This window comes from Scyliorhinus torazame, chromosome 12, assembly GCF_047496885.1.
Source record: "Scyliorhinus torazame isolate Kashiwa2021f chromosome 12, sScyTor2.1, whole genome shotgun sequence".
Lineage (NCBI taxonomy): Eukaryota > Metazoa > Chordata > Chondrichthyes > Carcharhiniformes > Scyliorhinidae > Scyliorhinus > Scyliorhinus torazame.
In genome coordinates, this window is record NC_092718.1 from 219,303,349 (window position 1) to 219,322,528 (window position 19,180).

The following is a 19,180-nucleotide window of genomic DNA, read 5'->3' on the forward strand; positions in this document are numbered from 1 at the left end:
GTCGGGACCTAGGACCCCGTCTTCCACGACATAGCCGAGGATGGCCAGCCGGGTGGTGTGGAAAACGCATTTGCCCTCGTTATAGGTCAGGTTAAGGGCTCGGGCGGTCTGGAGGAACTTTTTGAGGTTAGCGTCATGGTCCTGCTGATCATGGCCGCAGATGGTGACATTGTCCAAGTACGGGTATGTAGCCCGCAAACCATACTGGTCCACCATTTGGTCCATCGCCCTTTGAAAGACGGAGACCCCATTTGTGACACCAAAGGGGACCCTGAGGAAGTGGAAGAGCCGGCCGGCTGCTTCGAAGGCAGTATAGAGGCGGTCTTTTGGTCGGATGGGGAGCTGGTGGTAGGCAGATTTGAGGTCGACCGTGGAAAAGACTCGGTATTGGGCGATCCGATTTACCATTTCCGCGATGCGAGGAAGGGGGTACGCATCAAGCTGCGTGAATCGGTTTATAGTCTGGCTATAATCCACGACCATCCGTTTCTTCTCCCCGGACCGGACTACCACCACTTGCGCTCTCCAAGGGCTGTTGCTAGCCTCGATGACCCCCTCTCCCAGTAAACGCTGGACCTCTGACTTGATAAAAGCCATATCTTGGGCACTGTAGCGCCGGCTCCTGGTGGCGACGGGCTTACAGTCGGGAGTGAGGTTAGCGAATAGCGAGGGGGGTGCGACTTTCAGTGTCGCAAGGCAGCACACCGTGAGGGGGGGCAAGGGTCCGCCGAACTTCAGTGTCAGGCTTCGGTGGCTGCACTGGAAATCCAGTCCGAGCAGCAGGGGGGCACAGAGGTGAGGGAGGATATAAAATTTGAAACGGGTGTATTTGGCACCCTGGATCGAGAGATCCGCAATACAGTACCCCGTGAGTTGTACCGAGTGGGACCCAGATGCGAGGGCTATGGTTTGGGATGTGGGATGGATGCGTAGGGAGCAGCGCCTTACCGTTTCAGGGTGGATAAAGCTCTCCGTGCTCCCGGAGTCGAAGAGGCATGCAGTGTCGTGCCCGTTGACCTGGACCTGCATCATGGAGTTCTGCAGGTGTTTTGGCCGAGTTTGATCGAGGGTGATCGCACCCAGTCGCGGGTAGTCGGAGTCGTAAAATGGCCGCCGCCGTCGGTCGCACGTGTCGGGTCGAGAAGATGGCCGCCGACAAGATGGCCGCTCCCATGATTCGCACGAGGCTGATGACGCATCAGAAGGGGGCGTGTCGGGTCGGTGCGCAGCCGCATTGCGAGGCCTGCTGGCCTGAGAGCCTGATTTTCGGGCCGGCTGTTCTTTGTTTTTCTGGCCCCTGGGTCTGGCCAAGCAGACCCTCGCAAAGTGCCCTTTCTTCCCGCAGTCGCTGCAGATCGCGGAGCGGGCTGGGCAGCGTGGGCGTGGGTGCTGGCCCTGCCCGCAGAAGTAGCAAGGTGTGCCCCCATGGTGAGCGGGTCGCCGCGTGGCGCAGGCCTGTAATACGGGCGAGTCTGAGGAAGTCCGGGGGGGGCTGGCAGAGTCCGCGGGGTACGTACCCAAGTTATGTCGGGCCACCTCCAGCGAGGAGGCGAGCGTTAGCGTCTCCTGGAGGTCTTTTGCCCCGTTTTCGAGCAGTCGCTGCCGGATGTAGGTCGAGCGGATGCCGGACACGAAAGAATCTCTGATGTGCAGGTTCATATGGACTTCCCCTGTCACATCCTGATGGTCACAGTCCCTGGCCAGCGCGGTGAGTTTTTCAACAAACTCGTCGAGCGATTCCCCCGAGCGCTGCTGGCAGGTAGAGAGCAGATGCCGGGCGTGCACCTCATTGACGGGTTTGACAAACCGCTTGCGGAGCAACTCAATCGCTTCCTCATAAATCGTTGCCTTTTCGAGCGTGGCGGAGATTCTGTGACTCAGCCGGGCGTGGAGTAGACGCAGCTTGCGTGGCCCCAGGATGGGAGTCTCTGTGGAGTCCAGGTAGGCCTCGAAGCACTGCAGCCAGTATTAAAAAATTTCCTTTGCCTCCGGCGTTCGTGCTTCCAGATTGAGCTTCTCTGGTTTTAGGCCTGCGTCCATCCTGAATCTAGTTTAGCCTAATAAATTGAGGTACCCTCAATAATGATGCTTAGAGATTAAACTGTAAAAAAGGCTTTATTAGGCTAATAACTATGCTACAGATTTGGACGAGAGCTGACTGCTATACAGACCATGAGGCAGGCCTTTATGTATGGCTCCCAGATGGGCGGAGCCAGAGGCGGAGTCCCCAGGGTTCCAAGCCTGGTCTTAAAGGGGACATCACCTTACATGATGATAAGGCAGTAACCGTTCATCACAATAGGGGGCTGGGCCTGGGGGGGGGGGAGGAGCCCGCCCCATAAACCCCGCCCAGATTAGCCCCGAATTGAATATGGTGTTGACTTTGGTAAAATGCCCCCTCCCTCACCATGGTGTTCTGTGGCCCCAGCTCTGCCCACTATCCCCGACCCAAGACCCTGCAATTGGCACTGTGCCGCCTGTTGTGGTTGAATATCTCCCTTGTGTCCCAGTGACTGAATTGGACCCATTCTGGTGCAGCCAGAGTGCAGCACGGTTTGGTGCACTGACATTGGAAACGATGGTGCTTCATCATCCACTGGCCTCACCCACGGTGCTGGCTGGGTTGCCGGGCGGTTACAGACGGCTTGCCCATCGTATACACTGGACAATTATTCCTGATGCTTGAGGCTGCAGAGTGGCCAACTCACTCCTGTGTGCACCCTCCTGCAGTCAGATTTCATTGTGTATAAAGACTGCAGGCTGACATTTCGCTTTCCCATTCCAACAGTCCTGGTGTGGGTGAGATCTTGGCGATTTCCCCCTTTCAACATGCAGCATTTTGCACACTTGTCTGCAACACATTTCTGTGATCAACACTAGACCGCTCACTTTGATCAATGTTTATACAATAATTAAGTGACTGGACTGCGTTGATGTGAGTTTCTCATTGCACAGGATAGGTTAGGGTGGCTATGGAGGCACAATTCAAGTTAAGGGCACGGCTAGCTTAGACACCAGGCGGTGATTGGTCCCTCTACCAGCTCCGATGTGAAAGCCATCTCTCGAAATAGTTTCAAATGTCCGTGATGAAGGTCTCTTTGCACAGAGCTGGGCATACTGTCCTGTAAATCAGCATCTATCAGGCCTGAACTTGATCATGGCACCAGTACAGAGGCCCAGGCTAATGTTTTGGGGAAATGGATTCTAATCCCACCACGGCAGCTGGTGGAGATCACATCCCATGAAAGAACTAGGGTGGTACAGTGGTTAGCACTGCTGCCTCGCAGCACCAGGGTCCCAGGTTCGATTCCCCGCTGGGTCACTGTCTGTGCGGAGTTTGCACGTTCTCCCCGTGTCTGCGTGGGTTTCCTCCGGGTGCTCCGGTTTCCTCCCACAGTCCAAAGTTGTGCAGGTTAGGTGGATTGGCTGCGCTAAATTGTCCTTTAGTGCAGTATTTTTCAAACTTTTATTCCGGTGACCCACGTTAACAAAATGGACGATTCTTGTGATCCACGCCACACTCACAAAAGATTCTCCATAGTTACTCTTAAAAACCTCACACTCGTTGTTGCCACTTCTGCATTGTTAACTGTAAATTTGTAAATTGAGCTGCAGTTTCACCTTTTTAAAAATAATATTTTATTGAGGTATTTGAAAAAATGTTATAACTAACATAAACAATGACATCAACATGGTAAAATAAACATTCCCCCCCCCCCCCCCAGCCCAATCTTCACACACCTCAAGCATACAACAACAATCCTCTCTCTCCCCCCCCCCCCCCCCCCCCCCCACCACGGAATACTGCATCTGCTGACATTTTAATTTTCCCCAGGAGAACCCTAACATTGACCCTCTTAAGGTGAACTTTGTTTTCTCGAGACTGAGAAACCCAGCCATGTCACTAACCCAGGTTTCTACACTCGGGGGCTTCGAGTCCCTCCACAGTAACAAGATCCGTCTCCGAGCTACCAGGGAGGCAAAGGCCAGGGCGTCGGCCTCTTTCGCCCCCTGAACTCCCGGCTCTTCCGACACTCCGGACTCGGCACCACCCGTATTTTTAGTACCTTGGACATTGCCTCAGCAAAACCCTGCCAAAACCCTCCAAGCTTCGGGCATGCCCGAAACATGTGGACATGATTTGCTGGGCTTCCTGTGCACCTCGCACACCTGTCCTCTACCCCGAAAAACCTGCTCATCCTAGCCACTGCCATGTGTGCCGGTGGACTATCTTAAATTGTATCAGGCTAAGCCTGGCACATGATGAGGAGGTATTAACCCTGCTTAGGGCATCTGCCCAAAGACCCGCCTCTATCTCTCCTCCTAGCTCGTCCTCCCACCTGCCCTTAAGCTCCTCCACCGGAGTTTCCAAAATAACCTTATTCGCCCGCTTAAAAAAGGCCTTGGGGATGAAGATGGGGAGTCAGTGAAAGACAAACAGAAATCTGGGGGGGACCGTCATTTTCACGGTCTGTACCCTCCCCACCAGTAACAGCGGGAGCATGTCCCATCTCTTAAAGTCCCCTTCCATTTGATCTACCAACCGGGATGGGTTTAACTTGTGCAGTAACTCCCATTCTCAGGCCACCTGGATTCCCAGATATCGAAAGCTCTTCCCTACCGTTCTAAGCGGCAGCTCTCCCAGTCTCTTCTCCTGTCCTCTTGCCTGGATCGCAAACATCTCGCTTTTCCCCATGTTCAATTTATACCCCAAAAAATTGCCAAATTCCCCCAAGATTCGCATGACTTCCCTCATCCCCTCCAACGGGTCCGAAATGTACAAGAGCAGGTCATCTGCGTAGAGTGAGACCCGGTGCTCCACCACCCCCCCCCCCCCCCCCCCCCCACGCCCCCCACCCCCGAACCAGCCCTTTCCAGTTCCTAGAGGCTCTCAATGTATTGGCCAATGGCTCTCTGGCCAGAGCAAACAGTAACGGGGAGAGGGGGCACCCTTGCCTCGTCCCTTGGTGTAGTTTAAAATACCCCGACCTCAGCCGGTTCGTACACACACTCGCTACTTGTGCCTGGTAGTGTAACTGCATCCAGTCAAAAAAGCCCTCACCAAACCCAAACCTTCCCAGCGCCTCCCACAGGTAATTCCTCTTCACTCGATCAAAAGCCTTCTCCGCATCCATCACAGCCACCACCTCGGCCTCCTCTCCTTCTGAGGGCATCATAATAACATTGAGAAGCCTACAAACATTGGCCTTGAGTTGACTGCCCTTAACAAATCCCGTCTGGTCTTCCCCTATCACCCCCGGGACACAGTCCTCTATCCTTGTGGCCAGTATCTTAGCCAGCAGTTTGGCGTCCACATTCAGTAGAGAAATCGGCCTGTATGACCCGCATTGCTCCGGATCCTGCTCCCGTTTCAGGATCAATGAAATTGAGGCCTGCGACATTGTTGGGGGGAGGACTCCCTTCTCTCATGCTTCGTTAAATGTCCTCACCAGCAGTGGGCTCAATATCTCTGAAAACCTCTTATAGAATTCCACCGGGTAGCCGTCAGGCCCCGGGGCCTTACCCGGCTGCATGCCCTCCAGCCCCTTGATTATTTCCTCAACCTCAATTGGGGCTCCCAGCCCTTCCACCAGGTCCTCCTCCACCCTCAGGAACCTCAACTGATCCAGAAATTGTCTCAGCCCCAGCCGGGGGTTCCGACTCATATAATTTACTATTGAAGTCCTTAAACACCTCGTTTACCCTCGCTTGGTCCAAGACAGTATTACCGTCTCTACTCTTTTGCTGTTTCACCTTCAATGAACAAAGAACAATTACAGCACAAGAACAGGCCCTTCGGCCCTCCAAGCCTGCGCCGATCCAGATCCTCTATCTAAAACTGTCGCCTATTGTCTAAGGATCTGTATCCCTCTGCTCCCTGCCCATTCTTGTATTTGTCTAGTTACATCTTAAATGACGCTATCATGCCAGCCTCTACCACCTCCGCCGGCAATGCGTTCCAGGCACCCACCACCCTCTGCGTAAAGAACTTTCCACGCATATCTCCCTTAAACTTTTCCCCTCTCACCTTGAACTCGTGACCCCTAGTAATTGAGTCCTGCACTCTGGGGGAAAAAGCTTCTTGCTAGCCACCCTGTTTATACCTCTCATGATTTTGTAGACCTCAATGAGGTCCCCCCTCAACCTCCGTCTTTCTAATGAAAATAATCCTAATCTACTCAACCTCTCTTCATAGCTAGCACCTCCACACCAGGCAGCATCCTGGTGAACCTCCTCTGCACCTTCTCTAAAGCATCCACATCCTTCTGGTAATGTAGCGACCAGAACTGCACGCAGTATTCCAAATGTGGCCGAACCAAAGTCTTATACAACTGTAACATGACCTGTCAACTCTTGTACTTGCTAAAGGGTGTAACTCAGCATTATTTAATTAATTTATATCTTCACACTGATTATTTGCATTTGGAGAATTGCGTGCAAGCGCTGGAAAGATTAACAGGCTCAAAATTGCAGTTTGACAACGTCATGTTCACGCGTTCAAAACCTAACAGGACCTCGGATAGGAAATTAAACTCAAAACTGCTAGCCGGGCAATGCCAGCGGGTGCCCAGGTGGCCCTGCCAGGTAGCAGGGCGGTGCCAGGCTGGCATTTTCCCCACAGCGCGATCAGACCCGGTGTGCCCTGTCCGTGCGAGGTGGGGTGCGGGAGGGGCCCGAGGACCCCTTTTTAAAAAATAGCATCACGATTTCCTGCACTGAGGGGGTTCTGACAAGCGGAGCTCCTTAAATAAATAATCTATATTGTCACAAGTAGGCTAACATTAACACTGCAAGAGGTTACTGTGAAAAGCCCCTCGTCGCCACATTCCGCCGCCTGATCGGGGAGGCCGGTACGGGAATTGAACCCGCGCTGCTGGCCCCGCTTGGCATCACAAACCAGCTGTCTAGCCCACTGAGCTAAACCAGCCTTCCAGTGCGGGGACGAAGTGCGGCCTCGATGGGGTGTTCTGCGCTGAGACACCGGCCCGTTGAGTAGCGCGGTGCTTCGGCGCTGCGAGTGCCGGGAGGCACCCAGCTAAACGCACTCATCACGGGATTCTGTTCCAATTCAGTTAGATCGTGCTCCATGTTATATGACAGCTTCTGTGGAGAGAGAATGGAGCTAACGTTTCGAGTCTGGACGACTCTTTGTCATGAGTATTCTCATTGGGTTACATACAGAGTAAAGCTCCCTCCACATTGTCCCCATTGAACACTCCCAGGACAGATACAGCACGGGGTTAGATACAGAGTAAAGCTCCCTCTACACTGTCTCCATCAACCACTCCCAGGACAGGTACAGCAAGGGGTTAGATACAGAGTAAAGCTCCCTCTACACTGTCCCCATCAAACACTCCCAGGACAGGTACAGCACGGGGTTAGATACAGAGTAAAGCTTCCTCTACACTGTCCCCATCAAACACTCCCAGGACAGGTACAGCAAGGGGTTAGATACAGAGTAAAACTCCCTCTACACTGTTCCCATCAAACACTCCCAGGACAGCTCGAGGCCATTTTGAAAGGTGCAGCTGGAAAGTACAGGCCTGTGTTGAACTTTGACTTCAATAATTGGAAAATGAACCAGTTCAATGAGCAGAATTGAGGTGGAAGAAGTGGGATGAAGTACAGAAAGGAATGATGGAAAATTTATTTTCAGGGAGGTGCCTTATTGAGGAACTTCATAGATGCATGTAAGGAGAGAACAACCAAACTTACAGGGGCAGTTCACAGAATGTTGGCTGCCTGGAATTGCAGAAGACATTTGATAAAGTGCTGCATGAGAGACTTCTTTATAAAGGTATGTCTGTGGGTTTCAAAGGTGAAAATGATTGTTAAGGGATGGTTTATTGTTAGTCTTGCTGCAGGAGGCAGATTCCGTGCCCTGTACTGTTCCGCTGGCGTACTGTTTTCAATTAACAATGAAACGTTGATCATCATTGATTGAAGCTAATTCATGTCAATTGCGTTGTTAAAGGTTATTACCTGATACAAACCCAAGGACAGAAACCAATTCAGAGGGCACTTCCGACAAGCAACATCTAACTCATAAAGCTTCTTAATGCCAGTCAGCTCTATTTATCTGAAAATATTTACACTTGTGATTGGCATCAAGATCTGACAGCATCACCTAAAAAGGACATTTTTACTTCCTTGAGTTTGAATTCCGAGATCACACTGTCTTTGTGACTGTGTCTCAATTAAGTCCAAAGGTGTACGTGCCATGAGAGCTCTGGGAGTGAAGACATCAAAACAACATTTGAAGAAATGTAGCTCCAAGGAGCCCGAGCTAAATTGAAGCCAGTGTGAATGGAGTGAAAGGTCTCTGCTGGTTGGAGTCATACCAGCACAAGGGAAGTTGCTAATAAATGCACAACTTCTTCAGAGAGAGTCGAGTGCTAATTTTGAATGTCTGTGTTTTATGTGGTTTGTAATTGGATTCAGTTACAATATCATCAGGTAATGTTGATATTGTGTGTGGCATTTTTTTTCTCAGTTTAAAATCCGCATTCTGCATAACTCAAAATTTCCCTGTACAGCCCAGTACACTCCAGCAGAGCCCAGTACACTCTAGCAGAGCCCAGTAGACTGCAGCACAGCCCAGTACACTCCAGCACAGCCCAGTACACTCCAGCACAGACCATTTCCCCCCAACACAACCCATTACACTCCAGTACAGCCCAGTGCACTCCAGCACAGTCCATTACATCCCAATACAGCTCAGTGCACTCCAGCACAGCCTATTACTCTCCAGTACAGCCCAGTGCACTCCAGCACAGCTCATTACAGCCCAGTACACTCCAGCACAGCCTATTACACTCCAGTACAACCCAATGCACTCCACTACAGCCTAATACACTCCAGCACAGCCCTTACACTCCAGTACAGCCCAGTACACTCCAACACAGCCTATTACACTCCAGTATAGTCCAGTACACTCCAACACAGCCTATTACACTCCAATACAGCCCAGTGCACTCCCAACACAGCCCAGTACACTTCAGCACAGCCTATTACACTCCAGTACAGCCAGTACACTCCAACGCAGCCCATTACACTCCAGTACAGCCAGTACACCCCAATGCAGCCCATTATACTCCAACACAATCCAGTACACTCCAACACAGCCATTACACTCCAGTGCTGCCCATTACACTCCAGTGCTGCCCATTACACTCCAGTGCTGCCCATTACACTCCAGTATTGCCCATTACACTCCAGTGCAGCCAGTACACTCCAGCACAGCCTATTACACTCCAGTACTGCCCAGATTAGCCCAGTATTCAGAAGGAAAAACTGACAATGAGGAACACAGACGTGAGGCTGAGAGTATGTTTCTCCTCATTGGGGAATCTGGAACTAAGATGTGCAGACCCCTAGAATTAGGGGTCCCCCATTTAAGCCGGAGGTGGGCGGATATTTTCTCTCACGGTGGTTAGTCTGTGGGATTCTATTGCCCAGACGGCAGAGGAGGCTTTGGGTCATTGAATATATTCCAGGCTGAGTTGGACAGATTTTTGATGGACAAGGAGGTCAAGGGTTAGGGGAGGTGTTAGGACCCTCTCTGGGACCATGGACCTCTGCGACAACCACTGAGTATGAACTCACCCGGTGAAACAGGGCGGGGTTTCCCCTGACCAAGGGGGAACCTCACTGTATAAAAAAAACCCAACCTGGGTGCAGGTCGAGGAGGGTGCCCCTTCAGGCCAAGGAGAGTTAGTTGTGTGTATCTAAATGAACCTGAGTTCATATTATACTTCCGTGTGTTCCTGTCTCTCTTTGTTGGACTCCACAGGGGGAAGGCTGGGGTGTGGAGTTCAGGGAGCAATCAGATCAGGCATCAGATTATTGAGCGAAGGGGCAGGCTCGAGGGGCCAAATAGCCCACTCCTAATTCCTGTGTTCTTCTGGATGTTTAACTTTGAGAAACCTGGCTTTGAGGAATATCCCAGGTTTTGTGAGGGCCACGAAGAATCCAGCACGAGTTTTAAGGATACAAAGTAATAACATTTATTTACAATAACATATATATACAACAACAGCAGCAACTTCGCTTGCTGCTCACTCCTTCCTGCTGGTTCCAAACTGGCCAGCTTTATTTATACTTGGAGTTTACTAATGGTTTCTCCGCCCCCCCCTCATTGGGGAAGTTCATACTCCCACAGGATTGTGGGATTGTCATTAGTCCCCAGCCAATGGTAAGCAGGCAGGTTATAACATCCCTTCCCCCCAAAGTCCAAGGAAACACCGAAGACCCTGGCAAAGGAGGGCGTCGGACTCGTTTTGCTGCAGGCCGGACACCATTTGCACGCGGCGCTGGATAGGCGGCGTGTAACGAGACGGAGACCGGCGCTTCCGTGATGAACGGCGCAACGGTTGTACATCCACAGCCCGTGGACCCGAGGATTCCCCCTCTGATGCGTCCTGTGTCTCCATCTCGGAGTCAGAGTCTGCTGCCTCCGTCATGTCAGCATCTCTATCTCCATTCGGTTCCGTAACGACCTGCGCAGGTTTCGAGTGAGGCACCAGTGGAAGATTGTGAGAACTACCTTCCCTTGTCTCTGGTCTCTGCGGCTGTAGAAATGAGCTCCGGGGGCGGGGAATCTTTGGAGGGGATAGTCTTCTGGACCGAACGTGGTCTCCATGTTTGCGCTGGAGACGACCCTGGGCTTACACCTGGTAAGATATAGGGCCCGCTTGGCGAAAGATTACGCCAGGAACCCACTGGGCACAACCAGCAAAATTCCGAACGAACACTGGGTCACCGGGCGCAAACTGCCGAATCGGCCGATGCCGAGAAAATCCCTGTCCCTGCCGTTCTTGTGTGCGGCGTACTTTTGCGGCAATGTCTGGGAAAACCATACTAAGGCGGGTGCGAAGTCTCCGGCACATTAGGAGTTCTGCGGGAGCTACCCCAGTCACTGCATGGGGGGTGGTCCTATACGTAAACAAAAAGCGAGCCAGTCTCGTGTCCATTGATCCGGAAGACTGCTCCTTTAGGCCTCTTTTGAATGTCTGCACTGCGCGCTCTGCCAACCCATTTGAAGCCTGGTGATAAGGGGCAGTGCGGATATGGCGTATGCCGTTCATCTTCGTGAACCTCACAAACTCCTCACTCGTGAATGGAGTACCGTTATCCGTGACCAGCACCTCGGGGAGGCCATGAGTACTAAACGCATCTTTTCAATTGTTGCGCAGGACGTTGTCCCCTGCATCTTCTGCACCTCTAGCCATTTAGACTGGGCGTCGATTAATAGAAGGAACATGGATCCTTGAAAAGGGCCTGCGAAATCTGCATGTAAGCGTGCCCAAGGCCGCCCTCGCCATTCCCAGTGATGTAGGGGCGCGGCCGGCGGAAGCTTCTGATGCTCCTGGCAAATGGAGCAGTTTTGGGCCACCTTCTCAATGTCAGTATCGAGGCCTGGCCACCAGACATAACTCCGCGCCAACATTTTCATTTTGGTCACACCTGGATGCCCATTGTGCAAGTCTGTTAGTATCAGCTCCTGGCCTTTTTCCGGGACAATCACACGCGTCCCCCACAAGAGGATGCCGTCTTCCACGCTGAATTCTGACAGCTTGGAGGAAAATGCCCGCAACGCGCCTGGGAGCTGTCTATGCTGCCCACCATACAGGACTATGTGCCGAACCTTTGACAGGACTGGCTCCGTCTGGGTCCACTCACGGATCTGTGATGCCGTGACAGGCAAGGTGCCCATAAAATTTAGGGTTGCAACCACCTCACTGGTCGTGGGGGTCGACATGGGGCCGGTCGATAAAGGCAATCGGCTCAGTGTGTCGACATTTGCTATCTGCGTTCCTGGTTTGTGCTCCAGAGAATACTCGTATGCAGCAAGCAACAAAGCCCAGCGCTGGATCCGTGCGGAAGCAATGGGCGGTATTGGCTTATCCTCTCTGAAAAGTCCCAGCAGAGGATTATGATCAGTCACAATAGTGAAATGGCGGCCATACACGTACTGGTGGAAGCGTTTCACCTCAAAAACCACTGCCAGGCCCTGCTTCTCGATCTGCGCGTACTTTTCCTCCGCTGCAGTCAATGTGCAGGAGGCGACAGCTATCGGTCGCTCGGCCCCGTTCTCCATCTTGTGGGACAGGACGGCCCCAATACCATACGGGGATGCATCACATGTGATGAGCAAAGGCTTTCCAGGGTCATAGTGGGTTAGTAACCCAGACGACGACAATTGTTGCTTTACCCGCCGGAAAGCGGTTTCTTGCGGCTGACCCCAAACCCAGGTGTGATTTTTCTTTAGCAGAAGGTGCAAAGGGGCCAGCGTAGTTGCCAGATTGAGGAGGAACTTCCCGTAATAGTTTACGAGACCGAGAAAAGAACGAAGATGCGAAGTGTCAGTCGGGGCGGGGGCCTGTTGAATCGCACGCACCTTCTCTGCGATGGGGTGCAAACCTTCGCGGTCCACCCGATAACCTAGGTAGACTACTTCCTTTGCCTGAAATACGCACTTTGTGCAACGTAAACGGACTCCAGCCTCCGAAAAGCGTCTCAGGACAGCCTCCAGATTTTCCAAATGTTCCTGCTCCGACGTCCCTGTAATCAAAACGTCATCTAAGTAGACAGCAACACGTGGTAAGCCTCTCAAAATGCCCTCCATAACACGTTGAAAAATAGCGCAGGCAGAGGATACTCCAAAGGGCAACCGTGTATATTCATACAGGCCCCGGTGTGTATTAATCGTTACATATGGTCGGGAGGCAGGGTCCAGCTCCAACTGTAGGTAGGCGTGACTCATATCTAATTTTGTGAATGAGAGTCCACCTGCAAGTTTTGCGTAGAGATCCTCTATGCGAGGCATTGAATATCGGTCGAGTCGGGAAACCGTATTCACTATAAGTTTATAGTCGCCACACAAGCGAACTGTGGCATCTGGCTTCATTACAGGTACAATTGGTGCTGCCCAGTCAGCAAAACGGACGGGCCTGATAATACCCAAACTCTCCAAACGAGTGAGCTCCCCTTCTACCTTCTCGAGCAAGGCGTAAGGCACCGGGCGCGCCTGGAAATAGCACGGCGTGGCTCCTGGTTCAACTTGGATACAGGCTACGGCCCCTTTTATTTTCCCCAAACCAGGCTGGAATACATCTGGGTATCGTCCTAGCACCTCAGTCAACCCTCCAGAAACTATTTGGAGGATGTGCTGCCATTGCAACCGCAAATGGCGCAACCAGTCCCGACCCAACAGGCTGGGCCCATGGCCGCGCACCACGATAAGTGGGAAACACCCCTCCTGGCATCCATAAACAACAGGGGTCATTGTAGTTCCTGCAATGTCCAGTGGTTCCCCCGTGTATGTGGTCAACCTGGCCTGTGAGTCGGTTAATGTAAGGGTCTGTATACCCTGCTTGATGCGGTCGAATGTCCTCTGGGCGATCACGGAGACCACTGCGCCAGTATCCAACTCCATCTCAAGCGGGTGACCATTGACCCGTACTGTCACCTTAATGGGGGCCACACGGGGAGCTGCCGCACAATGCAGCTGCAGGCAGTCGTCCTCCGTCTCCACGTCCTCAGGAGTAGTCGCCACAGGTTCATCCACATGGAAGGTACGGCCTCTGGGCTGGTCCCAGTTACGGCCCCTGGTCTGGTCCCAGTTTCGGTCGGAACGATGGCGCCTTTGGCGCCCCCAGGACCGGCGTCCGCGACGGGGTCGGCGCCTACAAGTCTGACACGGACATGGCTCCTCATCCATTGGCTCTGGAGAAGGCTCCTTTCGGGGAGGAATGTCCGACGGCCACTGGCGTCGGTCCGGACGTTGCCTCGCCCAAGGTACCGCAGGAGTGCGGGGGGACGTTTTCGGACGGAAGGGGTTGCGCCCCAAGGCATGCACTTCCATTCCCTGTAGCTCCTGCACTCCTCGTTCTGTGCTCTCTCGGGACAATACTATTTGAATGGCCTGTTGAAAAGTCAATGTTGGCTCAGCTGACAACTTTCTCTGGGTGGCCGCATTGTTAATACCGCAAACCAAACGGTCGCGTAACATTTCTGACAAGGTCTCACCATAGTCACAGTACTCCGCAATCCTGCGTAGCCCGGATAGAAAATCGGCAAGGGATTCTCCAGGGGTCCTCTCAGCGGTATTAAACCGGTAACGCTGGACTATCGTGGATGGGGTTGGGTTAAAATGTTGCCCCACTATATTCACAAGTTCATCGAACGTTTTGGTGTCCGGCGCAGCTGGGTACGTAAGGCTCCTAATCACCCCAAACGTATGCAGGCTGCAGGCGGTGAGCAATATGACCACCTGGCGCTCGTTTTCGGTGATATTGTTTGCCCGGAAATAGTAACGCATCCGTTGTGTGTACTGGTTCCAGCTTTCCAGCGCAGCATCAAAAACATCCAAACGCCCGTACAGAGGCATGGTATCATAGAAAACAACTTCCAACCTGTATCCAACAAAAATCCAGGGAGGTGGCTTCAGCAGTGTAGACAGCTATTCACTTTAACCCTCGTCGCCAGTTTTGTGAGGGCCACGAACAATCCAGCACGAGTTTTAAGGATACAAAGTAATAACATTTATTTACAATAACATATATATATATATATAACAGCAGCAGCAACTTCCCTTGCTGCACACTCCTTCCTGCTGGTTCCAAACTGGCCAGCTTTATTTATACATGGAGTTTACTAATGGTTTCTCCGCCCCCCCCTCATTGGGGAAGCTCATACTCCCACAGGATTGTGGGATTGTCATTAGTCCCCAGCCAATGGTAGGCAGGCAGGTTATAACACCGGGTCTCTCGGCAGCTCTCTGGAAGCCGCGATTCCTAGCTATCCCAGTTTTAAGGCCTAGAGTACAAAACCAAGGACGCTTTATAAATCATTGGTTAGGCGTCAGTTAGAGAACAAAAAGCAGGCCAAATCCAACCCGGCCAATTACCGCTCCATCAGTCTACTTTCGGTCCAAATCCTGCAGCTCCCTCCCTAGCAGCACAGTGGGGGTGTCGCGGAAATCATAACAAAGACAAATTCCTCGAGGTTCGATTTAAGGAAATTTATTCACGCAGTTATATTTGCGGAGAGAGAGTGTTCTAGCTGCAAAGCCAAGGCACTGCACTCTGAGTTATACAGTCGAAAACCATTTTATTTACAGTGTGAAATAAACAACTTTGAAAAGATAAAGCTTGGGAACATACGCAAGAGGAAATATGAATGTTTTGCCCTTGGTTTAAAAACAATTCGAGTCGCATTTTGTTGTCCTTCGGAAGAACAACTTATTATCATAATGATGCAAAGTACCGAATACTAAGCAGTATTTAGTTTACATTACTTGACCTACTTATGTTTGCTCAAAAGCAGTGTTAAAATATAGTTAATATTCCCAGCATGCTTCTAAATTGGTAAGTCATTAACTTCCCTTCCACAATTCCCTCCTTGTTGATCTTTTGATCAACACCTTTTCGTAAATTATCGTGTCCTCTGTCGAGAAGGGTGGTTTATAATGCAAGGGGAACGGACGTATGACAGTTCCCTGCGTGTTATGAGCTGGTGGCAAGGAGGCAAGGCGGCTCGGGCTGTTCTCTCATGTTCGTATAATAAAAATATCTTGCGCAATATTAAAACAGTAACCATACGACAATCAAGATTACAATGGCGATTATAATCCAGAACACAATCCTCTGTTCTGACGATCCTAACCACCCAAAGCCAAAGTCCCATCCCTCATTTTCATGTAATCTTGTCACCTCTCTACGAATGTGAACCCCAGTTATCAATTTTTCGGAGTTATCAGGGATGTATGTGCAACAGTCACTTCCAATCAGGGCACAAGTGCCTCCCTTTTCAGCTAACAAGAAATCAAGGGCCCTTCTATTCTGCAGGGCAACCGCTCTGGTAGCAACCATCTCAGTTTCTATCTGGTTAACAGCTTGTGCAGTGTCATTCGCTACCTGCTCAAGGATGTCTCGTGATTCACGTAGTTCGTATGCATTAGTGGCTATTCCTAATGGTGGTATCATTATTCCCAGCATTTGTCCCCATGTCATTACACTGTGTGTCGTCCTGTGATGGGGATGGTCCTGCAGTTGCTGAATGTGATGCACAAAAGGGAGTACCTATCCCAACTAGCAGGAGCCCTCCCAATTTTCTGGTATGGCCAGAGATAAAATACGTGCCGTTATATGCGGTCAGGTTTCCTTTACTATCAGTCATCATTAGTCTAATCGATCCCCTTCCCAGGAGCCTTCACTCGTTTGATTTTCAACTCCTGACCAATCAAAGATGAATAATCCTTTAGCTGTAAGGCGGAGCATAGGGCGTTGCCAATTCAAGGTCTGGTCGCACTGACTCGTGCCGACTGGGTAGGTCCCATATGTTTTATGTTTCCTAAAGCATATGCTACCCTTTGGGACTCCAGTATAATTGGAAGGATCAAACAGGGCGTTTGACGTGTTACATTAAACCTAGGCGCCCACCATTCCTCAAACCTATTCATATTGTATCCAGCTAATCTCCCATCGAACATATTCTGTGTATCTTCACCACGTCCTGTAATATTTGAAATGAAATGAAATGAAAATGAAAATCGCTTATTGTCACAAGTAGGCTTCAATGAAGTTACTGTGAAAAGCCCCTAGTCGCCACATTCCGGCGCCTGTTCGGGGAGGCTGGTACGGGAATTGAACCGTGCTGCTGGCCTGCCTTGGTCTGCTTTAAAAGCCAGCGATTTAGCCCAATGTGCTAACCAGCCCCAACCAGCCTTTTGTCTTAGAGTCCATTCTGCTATCTCGTTACTGGCGAATGGGATAGGTCGCACAGGGAATCCCTCCCCCAAGCATCTGGGAATTTGTGTACAAACCCAACAACTGGATTTATTTACCCTCTCTGCGTAGGAGTGGGACATGTATACCAAGGTGTTAGTGTTCAGTTTACCCTCTACATGATGTTGGATTAATATGATAATATAAAAACATCAACGCCGTCATTCTCTTCAAGTCAGCGTTTCGCTGGTACTCTCAAAGTTCTGGATGATGTAGTTTACACGAGTTGCGTGGACCCCAAGTGGCTTTTCTTTTACTTTAATGGCTGTTTGGGTCGTTAGCGGCACTTGGTAGGGTCCATTCCACCCCGGAGAAAAATAATCTTTGTTTAGTGCTTTCACATACACTTGATCTCCAGGTTTAAAGGGTGTTTATTTCCCTCTTCTGGATGTATCTGAGCCTGTTGCACCTTTTCATGTTTTATTTATTTATTTTTTTCAGCGGTTTCACACATGGCCTGGGCATATTTTAGTGATGCCTCATCTGCCCACATTATGGCTACTGCCGCTGGAGTCATTGGGGGTTTAGTTCCAGTTGTCACGGGACGTTCCATTAATATCTCATACGGGGTTAAACCCGTATTACGATTTCTCTGATTTTGCAGGGCATACATCACTATGGGTGTGGCATCTGGCCATAGCAGCCCATTCTGTTGACACACTTTTGTAACTGCAGTTTTAATTATTCCATCCGCCCCTTCCACCGTTCCTGAGGATTGCGGCTGATATGGTATCTGCAATAAGCCAGATTTTTGTCTGTTTCCATAGTTGTTATTCCTGGAACAGGTCACAAGTCACAGGTCGCCAGGGGTTATATTGGACCTCAAGTGTGGATGGTTTAGAGGCAACGTGTCAGGTACGAGTATGCAGTTTGGGGGGAGCGGGGGGATTGCAGGAGTGGGTGGGTGTGACTCGAATAGCGGAGGAGTTTGCAAAAGGAGGTGAGAGTGGAGGGGTGAGGGGTGATCGGAATGGGGAAAGGGGAGGATAACCTCCTTCCTATTGATGGTGTGAGTATTTTTTCATTTTCATTCATGGGCTGTGGTGTCGCTGGCCGGGCCCAGCATTTATTGCCCATCCCTAATTGCCCCTCGAGTCCCTGACCCCACGGTTGATGTGTGGTCTCAGCGGTTGGGAACCAGGCGTGGCGGCCGCGGACTATGTCCAGCACCACCACAGTCGGCTGACAGCTGTGCCGCTGGCCGGGGTGGGGGGGCTTCCGTGAGGGCTGGGGGGACTGGCGGGGGCTGGCCAGGTGTTGTCCTGTGGGGCTGTATTTGCCAGGTCGGGTCTGCGCATGGCCGGCGCCACGTTGTACGGTCGCCGCCGTGCTCATGCGCGGCCACAGACCCAGCCGTTTTTGGCGCAGGAGCCAGGAGTTTTACCCGGCGCCGCTGCTAGTCCCTCACCAGTCCCTGAATCGGTGAGAGTTTGGTGCCAATTTTGGCATCGGAAAATGCCACAGTTCCCACACCGGCGTCGGCACTTAGCCGCAGGATCGGAGAATCCAGTCCCTGGGTCTTTGGGAGCTGGATCAGCAAAGATGGAGCAATTTAGTTCAGGATTGCTCAAGAGCCTGGAATTGGGAGGAACACCGAGATCTTGGAGGACTGCATGGCTGGACGAGATAGCAGAGGCCATAGAGGGATTCGGTCATGAGGGTGAGAATTTTGAAATTGAGGCGTTGTTGGACCAGAAGCCAATGGAGCTCAGTGGGCACAGGGGGTGATGGGTGAACAGGGATTGGTGCGCACTCAGACCCGTGGATCAGCCTTTCCATTGAGCTGAAGTTTGTGGGAGTAGAGGTGGGAGACAGGCCAGGAGTAATAACTTTTCCAGATGAATTTAGCTGACTGGCATTAAGCAACTTTATGAGATAGATGTTTCACGGAAGTGTCCTCTGAATTGTCTTTTGTCCTTGGGTTTGCAGCAGGTAATAAACTTTAACAACGCAAATGATAAAAATAATGTTTCAATCAGAGCGATGAGAAAACATTTAATTGTTAATGGAAAGCCGTACGCCAGGGGAACAGTGCAGGGCACGGAATCTGTCCTCCTCCAGCAGGACTATTGACAAACCATCCCTTAACACGTCATATTTCACCTTTGAAACCCACAGACATAACTTTACGAATAAGTCTTTCATGTAGCACTTTATCAAATACCATCTGCAATTCCAGGTAGCCAGCATTCTGCAAACTGCCCCACTTCTGTGATACAGCACTGGCATGGCGAGTGTACAGACGAACGGAACCAGATCAAATTACTTCCAGCTGCACAGAGGCATGTGGCAGGGATGCCCATTGTCCCCACTGCTGTTCGCACTGGCTATTGAGCCACTATCCATCACGCTCAGATCAGCCCAGGGGTCGAGATGCATTCACAGAGGAG

At 51.2% G+C, this 19,180-nt stretch overlaps 1 long non-coding RNA gene across 1 annotated transcript; it reads left to right on the forward strand.

Moving 5' to 3' along the window:
* The first annotated feature begins 6,347 nt into the window (after positions 1-6,347).
* On the forward strand, positions 6,348-8,382 carry LOC140387292 (uncharacterized). Its single transcript, XR_011933838.1, has 2 exons — positions 6,348-7,798; positions 7,976-8,382. It is a non-coding gene; the product is annotated as an uncharacterized lncRNA (long non-coding RNA).
* The last annotated feature ends 10,798 nt before the right edge of the window (positions 8,383-19,180 follow it).